This window comes from Lynx rufus, unplaced genomic scaffold, assembly GCF_022079265.1.
Source record: "Lynx rufus isolate CCGP_SWC_20201006 ecotype Redwood Valley unplaced genomic scaffold, mLynRuf1.p SCAF_9, whole genome shotgun sequence".
Lineage (NCBI taxonomy): Eukaryota > Metazoa > Chordata > Mammalia > Carnivora > Felidae > Lynx > Lynx rufus.
In genome coordinates this window covers 87085636-87113153 of record NW_025814897.1, presented here as the reverse complement: position 1 = coordinate 87113153, position 27518 = coordinate 87085636, and the positions used below count along the sequence as shown (strand labels likewise).

The 27518-nt window shown below is 35.1% G+C and overlaps 1 protein-coding gene across 1 annotated transcript in view; it reads left to right on the top strand.

Annotated features, from left to right (window-relative positions):
* Positions 1–27518, top strand: part of CCDC73 (coiled-coil domain containing 73) — a 127929-nt gene that overhangs the window by 865 nt on the left and 99546 nt on the right. The window lies entirely within an intron of this gene.

Sequence of the window (27518 nt, the reverse complement as noted above, 5' to 3'; positions counted from 1 at the left end):
AACTTGTGAAGTCACTCTGGAGAACAGTATGGAGGTTCCTCAAAAAACTAAAAATAGAACTACTCTAGGATCCAGCAATTGCACTAGTAGGTATTTACCCAAAGGGTACAGGAGTGCTGTTTCCAAGGGACACATGCATATCTGCATAAAATTGTAAAAGATGTTTGGTTTCAGCAGATATGTATTGTTCAAAACTCCTTAAAAGCATTACACTTCTGAGACTCTTTGTGTCTAAATTTGAAGCATATGTTGTTAACTCTCTGTAAGATAGATTGGAGTTGGTACAATTTTGGAGAGAAGAAAATAAATTATAAAATTGTTATAATCTAGGGATGAGGTCATTAGGATTTATATATAACTGTGAAGATAGAACAGGAGAGACAGGAAGGAGAATCAATAGAATTTGGTGATTTCTTGAAAATGAGCTGTGAGAAAAGATCTGAAACAACATTTTTATTATGTGAACTTTGTTCTAGGATTTAAAAATATTGAAATTTGTTATATTAAGAAAATTTAATTACCATGATCATCCTATATAAAAGCTATTTATTATCTGTATAACAAAAGCCTATTTAATAAAGAAGAAATCCTGCTAAAAAAGGGTGTGTTGGATAAGCATTAAAAAGTGATTTTGTAAAAATAGCTTAAAGTGGTATCTTTTCTAAGTTAAAGCAACTCTAGGTAACAATTTAAAACCTCATATTCATGTTTTACTATGTTCTAAGCATTATATTTGGTCTGTTTCTATTTCCATTAAAAAAAAATAAACTTCCCTTAAAAATCTTTTGAAAATTTCAGGGTAGCAATAGAAATGGTGTTTTTAATAGCTAAATGCAGAACTAAATACTACTTTAAAAAATGTTTTATTTATTTTTGAGAGAGAGGGTGGGGGGGGGGGGAGCGTCAGAGATGGGGACAGAGGATCCAAAGCAGGCTCCATGCTGATAGCAGTGAGCCTGATGCGGAACTCAAACTCAGGAACCATGACAGCATGGAGCCTGATGTGGGGCTCTAACTCAGGAACTGTTAAGATCATGACCTGAGCCAAAGTTGATGCTCAACCAACTGAGCCACCCAGTAAATACGACTTTTAATAACGTTCTTTATTGAAAGAACTTGTATTTGTAAGAAGGGGAAAAATTCCTCCTTTTTATTGGAAGAAGATACATGTTGATTTAGTATGGTGGGAACACTTTATCCCTATTGCTGGATTTTAACTTTTCCCTCATATTTTATTAGGAAAATTTCAAAAATACATAAATGGTGAAAGAATTGCATAGTAAACACCCATATACCCACCATGGTAGGTAGAATAATGGTATCCCACTGATGTCCACATCCTAATCCTGAGAACCTTTGAATATGTGACCTTACATGGCAAAAGGGATTTTGCAGATGTGATAAAATTATGAATTTTGAGATGGAGGGATTGCGCTAGATTATTCAGGTGGACCCAATGTCTTCACAAAGGTTTAGAATAAGAAGCAGGATAATCAATATCAGAGAAAAGGATGTGATGACAGAAGTAGGGGCATGGTCAGAAAGAGATTTGAAGGTGTTATGCTGCTGCTTTGGAAGATGGCAGAAGGAAGCCATGAGTCAAGGAATGCAGGTGGAAGCTGGAAGAGGCAAGGAATTTTTCTGTGGAGACTTCAGAAGCTCCGCAGTCCAGACAATATCTTGATTTTAGTTAAGAACATATCAGACTTCTGATTTCCCAAACTGTAATAGAATCAATATGCGCTGTTTTAAGCCAAAAAATATGCTGTAGTTTGTTACAGCAGTAATGGGAATCTAATACACTCACTGCCCAGATTCTACTCTTGGTCTCATATATATTCTTCTATCATTGGTCTTATTTTTTTGATGCATTTCCATGCAAGTTTGAAATAAGTGTACTTTAGTATGTATATCATTAACTGAAGTTCAGCATTTATGTATTTTTCTTTTAATATAAGGTGTATATACAGTTGACCCTTGAACATGGGTTTGAACTGCACAAGTACACTTTTATATGCAGTTTTTTTTTCAATAAATACAGTACAATGCTGTAAACATATTTGTCTTATAAATTTCTTAACATTTTTTTCTCTAGCTAATTATTGGAAGAATACAGTATATAATACATGTTACAAACAAAATATGTGTTAATAAAGTGTTTATGTTATTGGTAAGGCTTTTGGTCAGTAGTAGACTATGAGTAGTCGTTTTGGGGTAGTGGAAAGTTATATGTAGATTTTCAACTGTGCTGGGGGTTGGTGCCCCTAACCTTCATGTTCAAAGGTCAACTGTGCAATGAAGTGTATAGTTCTTAACTGCACCATTTCATGAGTTTTAACAAATGTCATCCGATTCTTTGTCAAGATATAGAACATTGCTAACTCCCCCAGAAAGTTCCTTCATGTCCTTTGTCACTTATTCCTCATCCTTATCCATCCAGAGTCAACTGTTGTTCCAGTTTTTTCCACCGTGGATTAGTTTATCTCTGTTCCAGAAATTAATGTAAAAGGAATCATTATAATGTATGTTCTTATGTATAAGGCTTATTTTATGCAGTATAATATTTTATTTATTTTATTTTTTATTCACAGTATAATATTTTAAAGATGAATTTGTGTTGTACATATCAGTAGATTTTCCTTTTTATAGCAGAGTACTATTCCGTTGTATAAATGTAAAACAGTTGGTCCATATGTTGATGGTTACTTAAGTGGTTACTAGTTGTTGGCTATTATGAATAAAGCTATGGGAATATTTTTGTACAAAATGTTGGGCAGGCATGTATGACATACTAAGCAAGAAGAGATCTTATTTGGGAACTATTTATGGGATGTTGATTACCTCACATGCCCTCTCTGCTGTCTTCAGTCTTCATTGAAAAATTTTAATATTTCCCCATGGTAGTCTGAAGAAATATTTTTGTTTAGCATTTTAAAAAGCAAAAAATATGCAATTAAAGGTAATAATTGTATTTAATTTGTAAAGCTAAAAAAGGGAGAACTAAAATACTGAACTACAATTATTAATGCGCTTGGATGGAATTGATTGTTAGGTCCTTGTATTGTTTAGGAAGTAAGACATTGACCAGCTGTAGACTTTGTTTAGTTATGTAGGCATATTAAAGTTTTCAGGATAATCAGCAAATCAATAGAAATAGGGTTTGTATCATCCCAAATAGTAGAGAGAGAGTATGCAATCATAAATTATCTTCAATTTGATATTGCAAATAGCTGGAAAGAAAGAATAATTTTAGGTTTTAGCTGTCTCTGAAGCTTTATCCTGGTAAAAATGTTGATGCTGTCTTCTGTGTATTCCAGAAACTGGCCCAGCTAATTACATTTTTCTAATTAGTTTTAATACTGACAAGTCTGTTAATAGTAAACTCAAGGCTTTCTTTTCTCTTTCCTTTCTCCCTCAAATGTCTTTATTTTGCCATGGATTTGTAGATTGCCATTTATGTTCTGTCAGTATTTTAAAGAGATTATTGAATTCTTTTGTTGTAGCTGAGAAAGTTGATGTTCATTTAATTGCCCCTCTGTTTCTTTCTATTTGCTCATTAGAGCTTCTTTTCCCCTTTATTTGGCTCCAGGTTTAATGAGTCTAGGTGAGAATTTATTTACATTTTGTGAGACTCATTTTGGTTCCTGAATCTTAGGAAAATTTTCACCCATGATCTTTTTGAGTACTGCCTCTCCCCTATCTTCTGTTGTCTTCTTCTGGAACTCCCATTAGATAGCATATTGGACCACATCATTTTATCTTTTATGATTCTTAACTCTTTTATATTTTTTATCTATTTGCCTCTCTATTGCATTCTGTGTAATTCATTTTGTTGTTTCCTAATTATCTCTTCAGATGTTTTTACTTGCTAGCTAATTGCTTAGAGTTTTAAATTTCAATAACTATATTTTTCATTTCTGTGGTTCCTTCAAAGAATCTGCTATGGGAGCCTGGGTGTTCAGTTGGTTGAACGTCTGACGTCTGCTTAGGTCATGGTCTCATGGCTTGTGGGCTTGAGCTCTATGTCAGTCTCTGTGCTGATAGCTCAGAGCCCAGAGCCTGCTTCAGATTCTGTGTCTCCATCTCTCTCTGCCCCTACCCCCACTCTCAAAAATAAACAAACATTAAAAAAAAAAAAAAAGAATCTGCTATGGTCTGAATATTTGTGTCCTCCAAAATTCAAATGTTGAAACCTAATGTCCAGTATGAGGGTATTAGGAGGTGGGGTCTTTGTGAGGTGATTAAGTCAGGAGGGATAGAGCCTTCATAAATGGGGCTAGTGCCCTAACAGAGTTCCCTAGCCCCTTATACAATGTGAGGTTATGAACGGGGGAGCACCTCTCATCAGAAACAGAACCTGACCATGTGGGCACCCGGATCTCAGACTTCTAGGTTCCAGTACTGTGAGAAATAAATTTCTGTTTTTTATAAGCCACCCAGTCTGTGGTATTTTGTTTTAGCAGATTGAACAGATAAAGATAGCATCTAAAAATTTAAAGTAATGTCAATCAAAACCCAGTGGGATGTTTTACAGAATTTGACAGGATGATTCTAAAGTTATATACATAATAAAAATGTATGATTATATATGTAGATCATTGCCTTGTACACCTTAAGCTGATACATCATTATATGTCAGTTATATCTCAATGAAACTGGAAAAATAAAAAAGTGTGAGTATAGACAAGAACCTTTTCAAAAGATAAGAATGAAGTGCTACTTGCTTTATTAGATATTTAAAACATGCTCTACTATAATAATTAAAAATGTGATGCTGTTGTAGGAATAAGTAAATCAGTTAAAGAATAAATCAAGTGGGAGAAAAGAAGGATAGTCAGTCAATAAATGACATTTGGATAATTCATAATACTTCACATGCAAAAATAACTTTTGGAGAAAAAGTAAAATGCCAAGAAAAGTATATGTATGCTAGAAAATATAAGACATAAATTTTGTAGTCTAAGGAATAGAGATTAGCTTACCTGAAAGAAAAAATGGCTAGATAGGATGACATACAAATTATTAGCTTCTATGGGATAAAATCTGCCATAAACAAAGTTTAAAAATCAGTGGTTGAGAGAAGATATTAGCATCATGCAAAATTGAAGAAAGGATCAATATCTTACTTACAAACATACAAATCAAAAATACCACAATAGAAAAATAAAAAGTAAAAACATAAATAATAATAAAATATACAAAAATATGCTTAACTTTACTATTAATAAAATAAATGCAAATTATTGAAAATACATAAAAAAGATGAACAATCCCCAGTGTTGGCAAGATTTTTTAGGAGTATTATTCTATCCTTTCTTTACTGATATGAATTAGTACATATGATAAATAGAAATTGACTTCTCTCTAAATTTAAAATGTAGAATTTCCTGATTGTTAAGTATGAAGAATTTATACTTTTATCTAGGATAATATCTTCTTTGGGCTTAATTGGGTAAAGATTTTTTACAATGATAATATCCTATAGTGTTTTAATGGGAAAAATTATAAACAGTATAAATGTCTACTAACAGAGGGTAAATAAGTGATACTATTACATTAGTGACTTTCAATAAAGGATACTTCTTGGTATTCATACCCTTGAGTAGATTACTCCCATATTATCTTAGTCCTGGTCATGTGACTTGCTTTGGCAAACGATACATTCATAAGCATGAAACAAACCAGAGGCTCGATGAGTACATTAGAGCTTGTTCTCTTGGAAGATACCCTTTTGGAAGTCAGTTGCCATGCCGTAAAGTCAGAACAGATTATTTAATGATGGAAGGTACATGAGGAGAGACACTGGAGTGGGAGAACATTATGATCATTGCAGCCCCAGCCAAGCTACCAAGTAAATGCCTTTGCATGAGTAACCTGATCCATATTACGTGAAGCGGAAGAACTGTCTGAGCTCAATGTATAGAATTGTGAGGCTTAATAAATTGTTATTTAAAAAATTTTTTAAGTTTATGCATTTATTTTGAGATTGAGAGAGAGAATGAGTGAGCAGGGGAGGGGCAGAGAGGGAGGGAGAAAGAATCCCAAGCTGGCTCTGTACCGTGAGCACGGAGCCCGATGTAGGGCTCGAACTCACAAACTGCAAGATGATGACCTGAGCCAGAACCAAGAGTCAGATGCTTAACTGACTGAGCCACCCAGGCACCCCAATAAATTGTTATTTTAAATCACTAAGTTTTAGGGTTTGATATGCAGAATTAGTGACTGAATCAGATACGTAGAATATTATGTAGCTCTTAAAAAGAGTAAGGTAGGTACATATGCACTAACATGGGAGATGTAGATGGTACATGGTAGTGTAGGACCATAAAAATGACCCTGCAAGCAAAAATTTTTTTCTTAAAAAAAAATTAAAATTTGTGATTGTTCTGTGACTTAAAAATATTTTTGGAAACGGTATATACTCTCTTCTATTATAAATAAAGAAAAATGAAAAAAATATTTAGTATACTGTAATTTAAAGCATTAGATACATTGAGGATTAAAGTGTTTTATTTCTTTGTGAAAAACTGATCATGATAACTTGGACAGTGCTTACCTTATTGTTGTGTCACTCACAATATGGAGTTAGCATTATTTCTCTGCCTTTGCAAATTATAATACTCCTGTTCAGGTTTGGATCAGCTTCCCATCTTTTACCTTTTGCATTTTCAACATTGTCACATATCTTTGAGAACTCCTTCAATGTGCTATTTTTGCTGGCATTACTAATTCTGGGACCTCTTCATCCTTTTTATCACACTCAGTTTCCTTCCACAGTCACTTTTCATTTATGTTGATATGTCTATCTTTTTTCCTCTGGCTTCGTTTCTAGGGTCTCTCAAACGGCAGTAGTGTTAACATTATTATGGTCAGCTATTCTCCTTCTCCTCCTCCCCCTCCTCTTCCTCCTCCTCCTTCAATTCCTCCTTCTCCTCCCCCTCCTTTTATAGCAATCTGATTTTTATTCCAGTATTTAGAATATATAATATATATATTTGAATGGATATGCAATGATGTATGAAATAATTTTATAAAAAAAAGCTTTCCAGAGGAACATATTTAAACTTAAGAAAAATTCCACAAATGGTTGACACATATTCTACATTTAAATTTGAATATTTTTTCACATGAAATAATTACAGCTAATCATTCAGTAAAATATAAAAGCACAAAAATGGAATTCAGCTCAGGTATATATCAGATAGTCTTTCTCAATAAGACTGAAGTCAAAGTAAAAATAGAGAGGTATATGATCGTATTGAATTTTGTGTCTACCAAAAGGAAAGGAGCACGAAATTGCAAACTGGCCAATTGACCATAGAGATTTTCTAAAGGTACATATATAGTACCATAAAATTTCACCTTTCCATGGAGAAATAAAAGATAAATAAAATGTTAATTTTTAAAAATGTTTTAAACTGCTTTTTTTTGGAGAATATTACTGTGTTGACAAATCTAATTTTATTTTGAAAAATTAGTGAGAAATGAACGTTCACAACCCAAATGAAAAGTATTAAGAATAAACTATATGAAACCAAAGTAGTCTTACATAACCAAAGGTTAATAATTAATATATAAGATATCACTGCAGTCAGAATTAACTTATGTGTATTTTCCCCACTTCTACTTCATGTTTCTCTTTCAGAGTATTCTCTTCTATTGAAAGTATTAAGTGTGAATTTTACAGTATGTTTTAAAAATCTAAAACATACCATATTTTTGCTCAAATTATAATAAAATTTACAGGGTAATATGAATCACATTCCTTTATTATATATGTAACTATATTATAATTATTGTAAATTTATTAATATATCCCATTGATGGACTGACAATGTAGCTATTCTTTAACTCCATTTATATTTTATTTGAATTTTACTTCCAATGTTATTCTCTTTTTTCTTTTTCTGCACTTCCGTTTTTTGGGCTAATTCCCTTTTTGGATTATCTGTTTTTATAAAATGTTATGTGGATTTATCACTAGGAGACAAGAAAGGAAAACACCTTACATGCTTTACTGTCTTGGCATAGACTGAATAACAGACACACATGACTAGTCATTGACAGACTGTGAGATAAGTGACATGATTGATCACGGATCATGATCTGTTATTTAGAAGCAGTTTGTGGATTGAAGAGTTACCAGTGAAGTTTGTGCAATTACTCACAGTCTTGTTCAACTGAAATTTGAACCATGTTGCTGGGGAACTGGTGGTGTTTGACCAAATAAGCCAACTGAAATTTGTGTGTATTGGAATTTTGAGGGTTGCTTGTATATCATTAAGTGAAAAATGCAAGTTGTTTTTTAAAAATAAAAGTAAATGTATAGTCACAGAAAGCAGTTCTGGAAGGATATATATTTAACCATTAACTATGGTTATTTCAGAAGAGTAAAAGTTCTTTATAGTGTTCTTGTACCCATTGTGTAATTTGAGGCTGTTTTACAGTAAAAGATATAACATCATAGGGGTGCCTGGGTGGCTCAGTTGGTTAACCCGACTTCAGCTCAGGTCATGATCTCATGGTATGTGAGTTCAAATCCCACGTCGGGTTCTCTGCTGATAGCTCAGAGCCTGGAGCCTGCTTCAGGTTCTGTGTCTCCCTCTCTGTCTACTTCTCCTCACACACTCTCCCTCTCTCTCAAAAATAAATAAACATTAAAAATTTTTTTTTTTTTTTTAATCAGGGCGCCTGGGTAGCTCAGTCAGTTGAGCGTCTGACTTCAGTTCAAGTCATGATTTCATAGTTTGTGAGTTCGAGCCCCATGTCGGGCTCTGTGTTGACAGCTCAGAGCCTGGAGTCTGCTTCGGATTCTGTGTCCCTCTCTCACTGTGCCCCTCCCTCGCTCATGCTCTCTCTCTGTCTCTCAAGAATAAATAAAACATTAAAAAATTTTTAAATAAATAAAAAATAAATTTTTTTATCATTATATAAAGTATTTGGCATGCCATGAGATACTATGTTATCTGTTAACACCAATATAAAAACCAGACAATAAAAAACAATATGTGATTTGGATATTTGAATTTAAATAGAAAATGGGCATTTTAAGTAGAAAAGGAAATTTATATTATAATTAATACATTGAAGAAATTAGAATTGAGAAAAAAAGGTAAGAGATGGAGAATTTTATCTGAGGCTTGAAATCTTAAAAAAAATAACCAAATGGAAATTCTGTAAGTAAAATATACAATACTCCAAATTAAGAACCCCATAGATTTAACAGCTCCTTAGACACAGCAGAAGAGAAGATTAGAGAACTGGATGATAGTAGATAATAGTAAAATGCCACCTGCAGATTTAGAAAACTCTGTAAAACCCAAGTGTGATGAATACAAAGGAAATCACTCCCAGATGTATCATAGGACTACTGAAAAACCAAATGGAAAATCTTAAAGGCAGCCCAAAGTGGTAAAATATCCATTAGTTTCAAAGGCACAGTAATACAATTGGTAGTGGACTTCTCAATAAAAATCATTCTGCCCAAAAGACAAATGAGAATTTAAAGTGCTAAAAGAATAACTAACAACGTAGAATTCTATTCTTCCAAAATATCTTCAAAATGAAAGTGTGAATCTTAAGTGAATTACATTTTAAATGATTTTTTTCTAAGTGGAAGAAGCCAGATTCAAGAAGCTATTGTATTATCCAGTGCATTTATATGACATTCTGGAAGAGACAAAACTATAGGGATGAAAACAAATCAGTGGTTACCAGGTGTTGATAGGGATTGACTATAAATGGAATGCATAAGAGAATTTTTGGGAGTGATAGACCATTCTGTATGGTAAAGTGGTGGTGGAAACATTACTCCACACATCTGTCAAAACCTGTAAAACTAACACCACAAACAGTGATACTATACAGTATGCATAAATACTATACAGTATGCAAAAATTCAGTCAGGATTCAGAAGAATTCCAAGATGGAATGCAGACTGTGAAAATATACGTAGCTGTTTCACTAACATATGACATCACTTCAGGGAAAGAAATGGGTGAGAAAAGAAGTTGACTTAAGTAACTTTGAGAAACTGTATTTTGACTAGATACTACAAGGATAAAACCAAAAAGGTACATAAACACTGTCTCTAGTTGGTAAATTTGTTTCTTGTGGGAGTAAGACTGAAACTACAGGTATGCTAGGGTTGAACAAATTAGCAAACTGTAATGAGGGCTAGGTAGAATGTTTTTCTCTGTTGAAGGAAGAAGTTACACATAAGAGGAGAGGCTAGAATGAGCTCTGTGGTGCTAGATTAGAGTTGGAGGTCTCACTATGAACTTATGATTTCATTATATGCAGATAGAAACATACAGAATTATAGACATACATATGTACATGGGTTAGTATATTCTGCTGGAAAGGCCTAAAAATAGTGACAACTCAGTATCAGCAACTATATATAGTGCCCAGATCTTGGTTCTAAATATCATTATCTAATAAAAGCAACCAGGACTTCTTGGAGAAATGGTTATTCTAGGGTTGGGCATCTTGTAGTGCTGCAAAGTATGAAATAGCATGTCAGAAGGATACAGAGGCTAGCCTGAAAGAGCTCCCCATGGACAAAGCTGGAACAATTTGGGCAATGAAATAAATAAGAATAGTATTGGATTATAACCCAAAGAATAAACTAAATATCCATTATTTCCTACTAATAGAAATAAATGATTGAAATAAATGGGGGAGACAATAAGTCTTCTTTACGGGAGATTACAATTAACGTAGGAGAAAGGAGAGAAATAGAATATTGCCCTTAGAACATTACAGTAATAGCGGCACCTGGGTGGCTTAGTCGGTTAAGCATCCGACTTCAGCTCACAGTTCCTGAATTCAAGCCCCACATGGAGATCACTGCTGTTAGCACAAAGCCATCTTTGGATCCTCTGTCCCCCTCTCTTTCTGCCCCTCCCTCTCTTTCTCTATCTCTCTCTCAAAAGTAAGTAAACAATAAAAAAATAAGAAAAAGAACATTACAGTAATAATTGCTGCAGGCAGGATCCACTGATGAAGGCTAAAATTAGTGGATGAAACTTATAGGTGAAACAGAATAGTTGTATAGTCACACAATATCTTCCCCAAATGATTTGGTAAGTTAACTGTTTTTTTCCCCCAAGGTTTTATTTATTTTTTAGAGAGAGAGAGAGAGAGAGAGAAAAGGAGGGGCAGAGAGAGAGGGGGGCAGAGGATCCAAAGCGGGCTTTGTGCTGACAGCAGCCTTCTCCATGCAGGGCTTGAACTCAGGAACTGTGAGATCATGACCTGAGCTGAACGCTCAACCAATTGAGCCACCCAGGTGCCCCTACTGTTTTTTTTTTCCTTTTTTTAAATTGAAGTATAATTAACATACAATGTTATATTGGTTTCAGGTATACAACATACTGATTCAACAGTCTTGTATGTTACTCATTGCTCACCACAATCAAGTGTCCCCATCTGTCATCATACTATGTTATTACAATATTGTTGACTATCTTCCTCATGCTATACTTTTCATCTTCATGACTTATTTTATACCTGGAAGTTTATTTATTTATTTTATTTATTTATTTATTTTTCAATGTTTATTTATTTTTGGGACAGAGAGAGACAGAGCATGAACGGGGGAGGGGCAGAGAGAGAGGGAGACACAGAATGGGAAACAGGCTCCAGGCTCTGAGCCATCAGCCCAGAGCCCGACGCGGGGCTCGAACTCACGGACCGCGAGATCGTGACCTGGCTGAAGTCGGACGCTTAACCGACTGCGCCACCCAGGCGCCCCATATACCTGGAAGTTTAATACATCTTAATTCCCTTTATCTATTTCATCTATCCCTCCACCCACTTCCCCTGTGGAAAACACCAGTTTGTTCTCTGTATTTAAGAGTCTATTTGTTTATTTCTTTGTTCATTTGTTTTGTTTTTTAGATTCCACATATAACTGAAATTCTATGGTACTTGTCTTTTGGTATCTGAATTACTTCACTTAGCATAATACCCTCAAACCCATTCACATGGTCCCAAATGATCTCATTCTTTTTTTTTTATGGCTGAGTAGTAGTCTATTGTATATTCATATCACATCTTTATTTTTTTATTTTTATTTATTTATTTTTTAAATTTACATCTAAGCATATAATGCAACAAAGATTTCAGGAGTAGATTCCTTAATTCCCTTTACCCATTTAGCCCATCCACCCTCCCACAACCCCTCCAGTAACCCTCTGCTCTCCATATTTAAGAGTCTCTTATGTTTTGTCCCCCTCCATGTTTTTATATTATTTTTGCTTCCCTTCCCTTATGTTCATCTGTTTTGTGTCTTAAAGTCCTCATATGAGTGAAGTCATATGCTATCTGTCTTTCTCTGACTAATTTTGCTTAGTATAATACCCTCTAGTTCCATCCACATAGTTGCAAATGGCAAGATTTCATTCTTTTTGATTGCCGAGTAATACTCCATTACACACACACACACACACACACACACACACACACACACACACACACACATCTTCTTTATCCACTCATCCATTCATCCGTTCATCCATCGATGGACATTTGGGCTCTTTCCATACTTTGGCTATTGTTGATAGTGATGCTGTAAACACATGGTGCATGTGCCCCTTTGAAACAGCATCCCTTGGATAAATACCTACTAAAACAGTATCCCTTGGATAAATACCTACTAGTGCAATTGCTGGGTTGTAAGGTAGTTCTAGTTTTAATTTTTTGAGGAACCTCCATACTGTTTTCCAGAGTGGCTGTACCAGTTTGCAAAAGTGCAGAAGTGTTTCTCTTTCTCTGCATACTGGACAACATCTGTTGTTGCCTGAGTTGTTAATGTTAGCCATTCTGACCACGTGAGGTGGTATCTCATTGTGGTTTTGATTTGTGTTTCCCTGATGAAGAGTGATGTTGTGCATTTTTTCATGTGTTGGTTGGCCATCTGGATGTCTTCTTTGGAGAAGTGTCTGTTCATGTCTTTTGCCCATTTCTTCATTGGATGATTTGTTTTTTGGGTGTTGAGTTTGGTAAGTTCTTTATAGATTTTGTATACTAACCCTTTATCTGACATGTCATTTGCAAATACCTTTTCTCATTCTCTTGGTTGCCTTTTAGTTTTGCTGATTGTTTCCTTCGCTGTGCAGAACTTTATTCTGATGAGGTCCCAATAGTTCACTTTTGCTTTTGTTTCCCTTACCTCCGGAGATGTGTTGAGTAATAAGTTGTTGCTGTCTTTATTTATTTTTTAATTTTTTTTTTTTTACATCTTCTTTATCTTCCTATTAGTGGACACTTGGGTTGCTTCTATATCTTGGCTATTGTAAATATAGTGGTGCATCTGTCTTTTTGAATTAGTGGTTTTTTTTTTTCCTTTGGGTAAGTACCCAGTAATAGAATTACTAGATCTTATGGTATTTCTATTTTTAATTTTTTGAGGAATCTCCATACTGTTTACCATAGTGGCTGCACCAATTTACATTCCCACCAACAGTCCACAAGGGTTCCTTTTTCTCCACATCCTCACCAGTACTTGTTATTTCTTGTCTTTTTGATCCTAGGCATTCTGACAAGTGTAGGGTGATGTCTCATTGTGGTTTTGGATTGTGTTTCTCTGATGATTAGTGATGTTGAGCAGCTTTTCATGTATCTGTTGATCTTTTGCATGTCTTCTTTGGAAAAATGACTATTCAGGTCCTCTGCCCATTTTTTAGTTGAGTTATTTGTGTTCTTTTTGGCTTTGGGTTATATACTTTCTTTTAAAATAAATCTATAAATATATGGATTATATATGTAATTAATGTTACACTAGTTTCAGGTGTATAACAGTGATTTGACAAGTTTACTTTATGCTTTGCTCGCTACATGTATAGCTACTATCTGTCACTATACAACATAATATAAGTTCTTTATATCTTTTGAATATTAACCACTTATTAGATATATTATTTGCAGATATCATCTCTCATTCAGTAGGTTGCCTTTTAATATTGTTGATTTTCCTTTACTATGCAGAAGCGTATTATTGTAGTGCAGTCTCAATAGTTTAGTTTGCTTTTTTCCCTTATCTGAGGAGACATATCTAGAAAGATGTTGCTAAGACTTATATCAAAGAGATTATTGCCTATGTTTTCTTCTAAGAGTTTTTTGGTTTCATATCTCACATTTAGGTCTTCAATCCATTTTGGGTTTATTTTTGTGTATGGTGTTAGAAAGTGGTCCAGTTTCATTCTTTTGTGTATAGTTGTCCAGTTTTCCCAGCACTATTTGCTGGAGAGACTGTCTTTTCTCCATTGTATATTCTTGCCTCTTTTGTTGTAGGAATCAAGAGTCAGGCACTCAACCGACTGAGCCACCCAGGTGCCCCCAGATATTTTCTTATAATTGATTTCTAGTTTCATAATATTATGCTCGGAAAGGATGCTTGATATGATTTCAGTCTTTTTTAAATTATTGAGACTTGTGGCATAATGTGTGACTCCCTGCTACAGTCTTTGTTTTAAAGTCTATTTTGTCTGAGGGGCGCCTGGGTGGCTCAGTTGGTTGAGCATCCGACTTTGGCCCAGGTCATGATCCCACACTTTGTGGGTTCAAGTCCCACATCAGGCTCTCCTGACAGCTCAGAGCCTGGAGCCTGCTTCAGATTCTGTGTCTCCCTCGCTGTCTGCCCCTCCCCCACTCTGTCTTTCTGTGTCCCAAAAATAAACATAAAAAAAAGTCTATTTTTTCTGATACAGGTATTGCTACACTGACCCTTTTTCCCCCTCCATTTGCATGTACTATGCTTTTTCAGCGCTTCACTGTTGGTCTGTATGTATCTTTAGGTCTGAAGTGAGTCTCTTTTAGGCAGCATATAAGTGGGTCTTGTTTTTTAATCTGTTCGGTCACCTCTACATCTTTTGACTGGGTCATTTAGTCCAGTTACATTTAACGTAATTACTGATACTTGTGTATATATTGCTATTTTGGTCATTGTTTTCTGGTTGTTTTTTATAGTTCTTTGTTCCTTTCTTTTTCTCTTGCTCTCTTCCCATGTCATTTGATGGCTTTCCTTAGTGTTTTACTTGGATTACTTTCTTTTTGTGTGTGTGTGTATCTATTATAATTATAGATTTTTGATTTGTGGTTGCCATTAAGTTCATATATAGCATCTTATGTGTATAGCAGTTTATAGTAAGTTGATGGTCACTTAAGTTTGAACACACTCTAAAAGTATTAAATTTTACTACCTCCTCCACATTTTATGTATGTCATATTTTATGTCTTTTTATTCTTTGTATCCCTTTGATTTTTGTAGATATAATTGATTTTACTACTTTTGTGTTTTAACCTTCATACTAGTTTTATATGTGATTAATCCTACTACCTTATTATATGTTTGAAAATTTTTTCTTTTGTAATTTTCTTCTAAGCTATGACCTTTCTTTCCCCACTCTTAAGTATTTCTTAAACATTTCTTAGAAGGCTGGTTTCTCCTTCTATTCTGAATGACAATCTTGATGGGTAGAGAAATCTTGCTTGGAGGTTTTTTCCTTTCAGCATTTTGAATATATCATGCCACTTCCTTCTGGCCTGCTAAGTTTCTGCTAAAAAATCATTTGATAGCCTTGTGGGGTTTCTCTTTTATATATCTATTTTCTTTTCTCTTGCTGCTTTTAAAATTCTTTATCATTATCTTTTGCCATTTTAATTATTAACATATCTCTGTATGGACCTCTTTGGGTTAATCTTGTTAGAATCTGTCTGTAATTCCTGGATGTGGATGTCTGTTTCCTTCCCCAGTTCAGGAAGTTTTCAGCTATTATTTCTTCTCCTCATTCTCTCTCTTCTCTTTCTGGGATCCCTATAATGCAGATGTTCTTACACTTGATAATGTTGTGAGTTCTCTTAATCTATTCTCATTTTTTTATTTTTTCTTTTTGCTCTTCAGCCTGGTTGCTTTTTATTACCTTGTCTTCAGATTGCTGATTCTTTATTTTGCATCCTCTAATCGGTTGTTGATTCCCTGTAGTGTATTTTTTTTTAATTTCAGCTATTGAATTCTTCCTCTCTGATTCTTTTTTTTTTTTTATTTAAAAAAAAATTTTTTTTTTTAACGTTTATTTATTTTTGAGACAGAGAGAGAGAGCATGAACAGGGGAGGGTCAGAGAAAGAGGGAGACACAGAATCTGAAACAGGCTCCAGGCTCTGAGGAGACACAGAATCTGAAACAGGCTCCAGGCTCTGAGCAGTCAGCACAGAGCCCGACGTGGGGCTCGAACCCACGGACCACAAGATCATGACCTGAGCCGAAGTCGGATGCTTAACCGACTGAGCCACCCAGGCGCCCCTCTGATTCTTTTTATATTTTCTCTTTATTAAAGTTCTCAGTGAGTTTATCCACTCTTTTCTTAAGTCTAGTAATATCTTTAAGACCATTACTTTGAATTCTTTATCAGGGATATTGCTTATCTCAATTTCATTTAGCTCTTTTGCTGTCATTTTGTCCTTTCATTTGGGACATACTCTTCTGTTTCCTCATTTTGTCTAACTCTCTGTATTTGTTTCTGTGTATTAGGGGGTTCAGATACATCTCCAGGTCTTGAATTTAGTGGCCTTGTGTAGAAAAGGTCCTGTGGTATCCTCTAGCACAATGCCCACTGTTCACCAGAACAGTCATTCCTAGGGTGTGTCCTGTGTGGGCTACATTTGCCCTACTGTTGTGGCTGAGTTGCATTTGTCTTTAGTCCAGTTGGCTGTAGTGACCCGTTTTGCTCACTGTGAGTACACTGGGTAAGTTCGGTTCCTGCACTGTTTTTCATTTTTCATTTTTTTGTTTTTTAAGTAATTTCTATTCCCATTGTGGAGCTCAAACTCAAGACGTTGAGATCAAGAGTCAGATGCTGTACCGAGTGAACCAGCCAGGTGCTCCTGGTCCCTACACTATTGAGGGACATGTCTGAGGCTGTCCCAGGCTTGTAGGGGTGGCAGGGGCAGTAGTCAGGCTAGTTGTTGGCAATTAGTCTCTCTGCCACAGCTGTGGGCACTCAGAATGGCAGGACTTTCTCCCTGCACAGCCAGCTAAAAGGCTTAGCTGCTATAACTACAGATATAAAGGTGTGTGTAGTTGTCTTCCCATCTCTCCAGGGCAGGAGTCACTTTGGAGTGGTGCAAGTCCCTGCCAGGGCTGCTTTCAGGGTGTGGCAGGTCAGGAGCTGCTTTGGAGGGATGTCTCTTGAGTAGGGTGAGTTGGATTGGGTGAGTCCTCAGAGGAAGTGGGGGGGGGCATTCTAGCAAGATAGGTGGAGAGTGATAGTGCTGGTTTTCAAAAGTGACTGGCTATCTAGACTGAGGGAGGGAAAGGGAAATAGTGCCCATGAGCATTTTTGTTCTTGGAGAAGCTCCTGAAGATCTCTGTCCCTCAGTGTACATCCTGAGATTAGTAAATAAATCTTCTTCACTTATACGCCATGTGCTTTTTATGCTACTTCTGTGCTGTGTCTTGGGCAAGTTATTCATTACACTGGCTCTTTAAGGGTAGACACTCAGTTTCCTATTGCCCTCTGGCTTTCTTGGAGGTAAGCCTGCTGAGTTTAAAGTACCCAGAGTTAAGCCCCACTGATTTTAAAAGCTTCTGTAGTTAAGCACCTGCCTTGTTTTCAAAGCCAGGTGTTATGGGGACTCATCTTCCCAGTGCAGGTCCGCAGTGCTTGGGGTGCCTGGTATGAGGTCTGATCCTCTTGCTTCTCCATGCCTGTAGTGTCCCTTCCATTTGTGGTTAGTCTTGCTGAGGGTTTGTTCCCATCTTTGTCTCCACCTTTTCTACTTTTTAATGTGGCTTCTTTCTGTGATTAGCTGTGGAAGGTCTCTTCTGCCAGTCTTCAGGTTGTTATCAGAGTTAGTTGGTCAGATGTCGTTGTTATCATTGTGTGGATTGGGATGAAACGAGCTCAGGATCCTCCAACCTCACCATCTTCCTGACCTAATCCCTAGTGTGGTGGTTTTATACTTGTTCACAAATTGTTTGATAATTGTCCTTCAAGGAAGTGTAGTTTAATTTTCCCTGTTTTGCTTGCACTAAGTTCTAATGACTAGATGATACAAAGGGAAAATAAGTTACTGTGCAGAAACCTGACAGATACCACCTTAACTAAGTGATTAAAGTTAATGTCTTTAGAAATAATTCATGTGGTGTCAACAATTTGTGTGAATATCAAATATTCATGATATGATATGATGAGAAGGAAACTTTACCTCTATACTATTCTTCCCCCAAATGTATTCTAATAATGAGAAAAATATCAGAGAAACCCCATGTGTGGGACATTCTACAAGGTATCTCAATAATACTTGTCAAAAGTGTCAAAGTCTTAAAAAAAAAAAAAGGAACTGAGAAATTATCATAGACAAGAAAAGCTTAAGGAGACATGATGACTAAATGCAACATAGTGTCCCATATTGTCCTGGAACAATTGGTGGAAAAATGAATAAACTCTAGTGAAATCTGAATAAGCTCTGTAGTCTAATTAATGGTATTGTAACAATGTTATTTTCTTACCTTTACTTATGTAAGATTTTAATGTTATGGAAGCAGGGTAAAGGGTATATATAAACTCCACTTTCTTTATAAGTCTTCTGTAAATCTAAAATTATTTCAAAATAAAAATTTTGTAAAAAAATTCAGACTTTGAAACACTGAAAGTCAAGAAACACTGTAGTACAAATTAAGGGTTATTTTTTTATTTTAAAGAGATATTAAGCATGTAAGACTGTATTTGGTCATTATTTAATATTTACTATGAATTTACTGTGCCAGGTTTTAGAGATTATAAAACCTTATAAGCAAGGAGTGCACAATATACTATATGGAGAGTATGGATAAGGACATGGCTAACTTTACTAGGTGGGTAATGAGAAAAGCGTCATGGAAGGAGTAACTCATGTAGAGATTATGAATGAGTAGGAATTTGGGGTCAGTCTTTCTAAGGGTCTATCAGTTGTGTTAGTCTTTTGAAGGAATTAAATTTTGGCATTGCTGATTTTCTCTATTGCATATTTGTCTTTTATTAATATTTGCTCTTTCCTTATCTAATTTCTTTCTTTTTTTTTTTTTTAGAGAGCGAGAGCAAGTGGGGGAGAGGGGTGGGAGGGAGAGAGAGGGAAAGAGAGAGGGAATGAATGAATGAATGAATGAATCTTAAGCAGGCTTCACATTCAGCATGGAGCCCAATGTGGGACTTGATCCCATGACCCTGGGATTACGACCTGAACTGAAGAGTTGGGCGCTCAACCTACTAAGCCACTCAGGCTTAGTGGCTCTAATTTGGTGTCTCTAGACATTAGGTGTCTCTAATTTGCTATTCTTTTTGTTTTGAACTTTTGGAGATGGATATTTAGTTAATTAATTTAAACATTTTTTCTTTAACATAAAGCACTTAAGGCTAAAATCTGCTCTCTTGGCATATGGCTTTAGTTAAATCCCACATATTTTTATATATTTTATGTTCATTATCACTCAGTTCAAATTATTTTCTTATTTCCATTGTAATTTCTTCTTTGACTCATGATTTATTTAGAAATATACTACTTCTTTTACAAATATTTTCTTTTTTGTTAACTTTAAACAATTGATTCAAGCATAATTTTGTTATACCAGATAATATGTTCTTTATATAATCTCAGTCACTTAATATTTGTGGAGTTTTGCTTTCTAGCCAAGCATATAATCAATTTTTGTAAATATGCCAGCATAAATGAACTTGAAAACAACACATACTCTTTTTTTCTTTCATGCAGTGTTCTATGAATATGAATTTGGGCAACTTTGTCAATCTTGTTCAAATCTCCTATGTCATTATTGAGTGTTTTGTCTATCTTTTTCTTTTTCCTTTTCTGTCCATGTTTCAGTCTTTTTTTTTTTTTTTAGTGTTTTTATTTTTGAGAGAGACACAGTATGAGCGTGGGAGGGGCAGAGAGAGAGACACACACACACAGAATCTGAAGCAGGCTCCAGGCTCTGAGCTGTCAGCACAGAGCCTGATGCAGGGCTCAAACTCATGAACCACAAGATCACGACCTGAGCTGAAGTTGGATGCTTAACTGACTGAGCCACCCAGGTACCTTCAGTCTGGTTATTTTCTTCTGTCAATTTACTAATCTCTTCAGTTTATTTAATCTACTGATAAAGTCCGTTTATTGAGTTCTTAATTACACTTGTATTTTTCAATTCTGAAATTTCTATTTGGTTTTTCTTTTATAATTTTCATTCCTGTGCTGAAATTAATTTTGTCATATAATTTATTTAGCATATTAGTTTTATATATTTTAAAGTCTGTGTGTACTCCAATATCTGGACCTCTTACAGATCCATTTCTATTATGTCTTTTTTTTCTCTTGGTCATTTAGCTTACCTCCTGGGATGTAGGGTAAATTTTGATTGAATGACTTCATTTGTACATGAAATATTGCAAAGAAAATTTGAGGCTTTGGATGATGTCATCTTCATCTAGAGAGTTTCATTTTTGCTTTTGGAAATTAGGATGGGCCAGATCATTTTACCCATCAGAGACTGAGCTTATTGGAAGTTGTTTCCTTGTAAGGGATAGTTTATTTCTATCTTCTGTTCTAAGAGTGTAGTTCCTTGGGCTTCCAAGTAAAATCATAGGGTATTTTCCAGAATCACTCCTTCTTGGTGGGTCCTGAACACTAAGTCAGTCAGTCCCCATACGACTGCTGGTGAATCTGCCTCAATTTCTCAACCTCTAGTGATCTGATAAATGGTGATTGTCAGGGTCATCTTTCTGTACTTTCTTCTCTCTATGATCTTAGAGGTGTATTCTTAATGATTAGTCTTTTCTTCAGGATCATGAAATTATAGAATTTTAGAGGTGGAAGTGACTTGAGATAGCTTCTAGTCCAACCTAAAACCCAGAGCTTTTAAGAGACTAGTACTCTGACCTCTCTACTCCTTGTCTAAAGCTCTTTCTTTAATATATATAATAAATTAACTGGAGTGAATAATGCAGTGAACATAAAATTAGGCCATACCATAAAGGGTTAGATAGTAAAGTTTCTTTATTTTTTTAAGTTTATTTATTTATTTTGAGAAAGAGAAAGAGTGCCATGGGTGGGGGGCAGAAAGAGAGGGAGAATCCCAAGCAGAGATGCAGGGTTCGAACTCACAAAACTCTGTGTTCATGACCTAAGCCAAAATCAAGAGTGGGACGCTTAACTGACTGAGCCTCCCAGGTGCCACAGTAAAGTTTCTTTAAAGAAGCAAAATACAACAGATAATAAAATAAAGTCAAAGAAAGAGACTTTCTTACTCCACTAAACTGTATTTAAGTACCTAACTATACTGTAATTAACAAAGTTACTCATTTTTTTTTACATATGGATCTAAATTGGTGATGATATTTTTTAAAAGTTCGAATGTTTTAAATTAATGATCTTTTTTTTTAAGTTTATTTATTTTGGGGGTGGGGAGCAGAGAGAGAGGGAGAAAATCCCAAGCAGGCTTTATGTGGGGCTTGATCCCACAAACCATGAGATTATGACCTGAGCCAAAACCAAGAGTCAGACACTTAACTTACTTAGCCACCCAGGTGCCCATAAAATAATGATCTTTAAATAAATAATCTGAGTCAACAGATAAATTTATATTGAATCCATAATGTATGTTTTTTAGAAGTTAGACAACAATTCTTGTGATTCTCTTACCAGATTATAGAGATGAATCTATAGCAGAGGGGTCACAAATTCAGCTTCCTTTAGATAGTTGATATGTGATACCAATAGGACAGGAATTGTGTTGAAGTAGAGAAGCTCTGTCTTCAGTTTGACCTATATTTGTCGTTCAGCTCCCAAAATGTGTTGCCATATAGAAAAATGGGCTCTGTACTATCATTTCTTCTAATTATTGAAGAGAAACTAGAAATCTAGACTTTAATATGAAATCTATTCGATTCTAAAAATAGGAAGTGAGTTGAAAGTTTTTAAACAAAATTATTTCTTTTTTAAAATGTGTTTATTTTGAGAGAGAAAGAGAGAGAGAGTAGGGGAGGGGCAGAGAGAGAGGGGGAGAGAGAATCCCAAACAGGCTCTGCCTTATCAGTGTGGAGCCCAGTGTGGGGCTCCAACTCATGAACCATGAGATCTGACCTGAGCCAAAATCAAGAGCCAGATGCTTAGCCAACTGAGCCACTCAAGCGCCCCAGAACAAAATATATTTCTCAGCCAAATCATCTATACAATGAGGATAAACAGATCTCTATCTAGAACTTTCACTTTTAAAATATACATTCATTTGATAACCTTTGAAAAACCTCTACTCAGTCTTGCCCTAAGAGAATTTAGAATTTAATCATCATGACATACCATGCAAATTAATTACTATAGTTTCACATAGTATATATTATGTATGTAATAGAATTTTGAAGAAAGTATGGGAGTTGAGAGAAAGCACACATTAAATATATTAAATATCTGAACAGAAGGAAAGCTTAGAAGTTTAAATTAGCAATAAATAAAAGGCAGTGGAAATTTGGGTTTTCTAAAATAGCAGTGATTTGCTAAGGAAATTGTAAAGGAAAACTGGGTATAATTAATGGCATAGTGTGTGGTAAATAACATTAAGTAGCATTTTAGTGCCCCATAAAATTAGTTATGTTGTGAATAGAATCATACCTGTTTGTAATTATAATGATTTGTAGAATATATATCTCTACACCAGGAAAACTGATAAAATGGGTGTTATCTACAATACTGAAAGGTAACATTATAATACACTTTTACTCTATTAGGATTCTAACTTAACTTCATGATTTATAATTAAAAAGTATCTTTTTATTGGAACTTTTCATTTGTATCTTTCATTCTTTAAGCAGCTCTCAAAAGTTATTAATAAAAATTCTTACTGTCAATGAGAAAAATGTATTAAATTTGGTAAGAAAATCCCATCTGTAACTTCAATAAAGTATCCAAGAATATAGAACCTTAAAAGTGTTTATTTTTTATTATCTGCCTTAGGACTACAAGGATTTAAGTGTTTTTATAAAAACAATAAAAGAGGAGTAATTTGATGGTTTATTTACTCTTTATAACCTTTAGAAAGTGTCATGCTTTTTTTAAAGTGCTTGCTTCAGGCTGTAGTTTTACAAGATGTGCTCTGTATTGGTCAGGCCTCTTCAATTCTTGACCCTGAACAGATTTAGGGACATAGTACATACAGCAGGCACATGTCCAAGCAGCCCAAACTGTAACTGGGTACTTTTATTCTCGTTTTCAGACTCATAATCCACCTCCTACGAAATTGCCCTGTTCAGTTTCTCATGTTGTTTAATAAAATACTAATCTCTCTTTGATTAGCTACAAAGTATTCGAGATAAATATCACTAATAGGCATGGAATAGCTTAAAAGTTCATATTTTACAAAATTTCTTTCCTAATCAGAATTTAAGCTACTGTTTTCATATTATTCAACTTAGTCTATTACAAAGATTTCTATTACAAAGAAATAGAAAATATTTAATATGAGAATATTTGTAGGAATTCTTAAATTTTTTGCTTTTCCATTCAACAAATATCTCTGGTTGTTATTTTGAAATGTTCTACCAAATTAATAATGTTTTACCAAATAAAATAGGTAATATGGGGGTACCTGGGTGGCTCAGTTAAGCCACCTGACTCTTGTTTCAGCTCAGGTCATGATCTCACAGTTTGTGAGTTTGAGCCCTGTGTTGGGCTCTGCACTGCTGGTGTGGAGCCTGCTTGGGATTCTCTCTCTCTCTCTGTCTCTCTCTCTCTCTCTTTCCCTCCGTCCCTCTCCCTCTCCCTCTCCCCTCTGCCCTTCCTGCTTGTGTGTTCTCTCTCTCAAAATAAATAAACTTAAAAATAAAATACGTAATATGATCTTGAGTGTCTTGCTAACTTCTGTGTGACGTGAAGATTAAATTCTGCTGTCCAACAGTACCCACAGTCTCTTAAAGGTAATAAAGTGGTATGTTTAAGAGACTCTGGAGACAAATCATATAGGTTCAAATACTGACTCTGATGTTTACCTGCTATGTGAATTGAGGCAAATTACTTATTCTCTTGCTAACCCAGTTTCCTCTTCTATAAAATGGTGATAATAAGAGTACTTACTTCAGAAAATTATAACTAAGATTGAGTTAATTAATATATAAAAAGTGCTTAGAACAATATCTAAATTGTAAAGAGTAAGATGACAGAACCCATTTAGCCACTAAGAGAGAAGTGTATAACCAGGACCACATGAAGAAAGCAGTATCTTGCACATTTTCAATCCAGCTGCTTTGGGAAGATACACATGTAATAGGAACCCCATCTCCAAACAAATGTATATATACTTATTTTATTTTTCAGTATGTTCTGACCATAGATAACATATTTTGCAGGAGCTTCTATTTTCTCATCACTTTGTTTATTGCACTGCATACCCTATTGGTATATATTCCCTTGCTTATTCCATGTTGGAAGAACTGTGATTGTGTCTTAGGGTCCACCTTTCACCAATGTGAGTCAGGTAGATCCTGACTGATCTTAACTACACATAAAGGTCCAGTGTATTCCCCTTGCCAATGACTGGTTTAGGAGTGGGCACGTGACCAGGTTATGGCCAATGAGATATTAGAAGATGTGTTGAAAGTTTCTGGGAAAAGTTTATTTTTTATTTTTTTTAATGTTTATTTTTGAGAGACAGAGCACTAGTGGTGTAGGAGCAAAGAGAGAGAGGGAGACACAGAATTCAAAGCAGGCTCCAGGCTCTGAGCTGTTAGCACAGAGCCAGATGCAGGGCTTGAACTCATAAACCAGGAGATCATGCCCTGAGACGAAGTTGGATGTTTAACCAACTGAACCACCCAGGCGCCCCCGTTATTCTTTTTTTTTTTAATTTTTCTTTTTTACATTTATTTATTTTTGAGAGACAGAGAGAGACACAGCACAAGTGGGGGAGGGGCAGAGAGAGGAGACACAGAATCCAAAGTAGGATTCAGGCTCCGAGCTGACAGCACAGAGCCCAACGCAGGGCTCAAACCCACAAACCGTGAGATCATGACCCAAGCTGAAGTCGGACGCTCAACCGACTGAGCCACCCAGGTGCCCCGCCTGTTACTCTTTTATTAAGAGATTACACTTTTTCTACTGCGGGTTAATGTCCTTTCTGTCCATAATGCTTTCAGTTAAAGCAGCCACGGGATGTAAAGCCTAAGGAAAATCACTTAGATAATGGCAAGATGAAAAGATGAGCAGAATCGTAGTCCTAAATGATATTGTTGAACCACTGAAAGTCAGTTTTAGAAGCACTCTGCATTTAAAGTCATTGTCATATGAGGTAAGCCATTGTGAGTTGGGGTTTGTTGTTGCTCCTTGCTGCTGAAAGCATTTTAAATAAATGAGACAACTTTTGTGAAAGCCTATCTTTGAATACGATAGCATGAATAAGTGTGTTTGTGTAAAAAAAAAAAAAGTCATAAGGAAAATATTTCATAACAAAAACATGTATTTTATATGTTAACATTCTCTTTGATTTCTCTGAAACATTTCATTGTGGAAATTGTCCAGCATACAGCAAAACTGAAAGAATTTGACAGTGAACACTCAAACACCATTAACATATTACTTTACTTGCTTTGTCACCTATCTATCCATCAATTTATCCCTCTTTCAACTTCATTTTTTGTGATTTCAGAGTAAATTGCAGACATTGGTGTTCTTCCAAGTACTTCAGACTGCGTATCATTAAGTGGAGTTCAATATTTGTTTACAGCTTTTTCCCCCCCTTAAATTTACATACAATTAAAGACACAAATCTTAACTGTACGTTTGGTGAGATGCATACATCTGATAATGTAAACCCTTATGAAGATACAAAATGTTTCTATCCATTCAGAAAATTCCTTCATGCCCCTACTTAGGCCAGTTCTACCCTTACTTCCTCCCCAAGAGGCAACATTCTTTTGATTTTTTCCCACAATTAGTTTTTTTCCCCCCTAACATTTCATATGAATGGAATCATACAGTATGTACTCTTTTAGGTAAGGCTTCTCATTCATCCATGTTGTTGTATCTATCAGCATACAGATCCTGAACATGTTCTTTAAGTACACACCTATGTATTTCATTTTCTCTGGAGTGATTATAAGTTGTGTTTTAAATTTTGTTTTCTGTATTTTTATTGTTAGTGTATAGAAACGTGATTGATACTTTAGGTGTTGCTCTTGTATCCTGAGACCTTGTTGAATTCAGTTATAAGTTCTGGGAGATATTTTATGGATTCCTTGGTTTTCTTTGTATACAATTATGTTATTTATAAATAGAGACAATTTTACTTCTGATTGTTTCCTCCCTTCTTTCTTTTTTTTTCTCTCCTTCTCTCTTTGCCTCTCTTTCCTCTTTCCCTTTCCTTGTCTGTCTATCCATCCATCCAGTCTTTTATCATTGAATATGATGTTCAGTGTAATGTTTTTATGAATACTCTTTATCAAATTGAGATAATTCTCTCTGTTCCTAACTGAGAGTTTTTATTATGAATGAGTGTTGGGTTTCATCAGTTGCCTTTTCTGTGACAATTGATGTGGTCATGTGATTTTTCTTCTGTAGGATATTGATATGGTGAAAAACATGAACTTACTATTGATATTGAATCAGCCTTGTATATTTGGAACAAATTCTACTTGGTCTTGGTGTATAACATTTTATACATTGTTGGATTCTGTTTGCTAATATGTTACTGAGATTTTTTCATCAAAACTTGTGAGAAGTATTGGTTTTAGTTTTCTGTTTTTGTACTGTCTTTGTCTAGTTTTGGTGTCATAGTAAACAGGCATTATAAAATGAGTTGAGGTGTGTTTCTTCCTCTTTTATTTTTCTGGAAGACTGTGTAAAAGTGGTGTTAATTCTTTATGTATTTGGTGGAATTCTCTAGTAATGAAACCATGTGGGCCTGGACATTTATTTTTTGGGAGCTTTTTAACTAGTGGTTATAGGGCTATATAGATTGTCTATATTGAGGTTTGAAGAATTGATCCATTTCTGTAAGTTGTCAAATTTATGAGCATAAGCTTGTTTGTAGCATTTCCTTATTAACTTTTTAATGTTGCAGTATCTTTGTACGCGGTTTCTTTTAGCTCTTAGAGCGTATTTAAATTGTTGACATAAAGTCTTTGTCTTGCTCAGAGACCATTCTTTTTAACTTTTTATTTGCTTGTATAGGGATCACACTTTCCTGTTTCTTTGCATCCCTTGTATTTTTTGTTGAGAACCGGACATAGACATTTTGAATGTGTGGCAGCTCTGAAAATCAGATATTTTCCCCTCCCTACAGTTGCTGCTTATTGTTGGTTTAGTGACTTTTCTGAAATAATTTTGTAAAGTCTGCTGTTTCTGTCATGTGTGGCCATTGAGGCCATTCTGCTCCTAACTTAATGATCAGCTAGTGCTTTGATTGGTGGAGATTTCCTTAAATACCTGAAACCAAAAGTAAAAAACTCTGTTTTTACAGAAGTGCTTTCTCTCTGTGTTGGGGCATATCTTCAACACT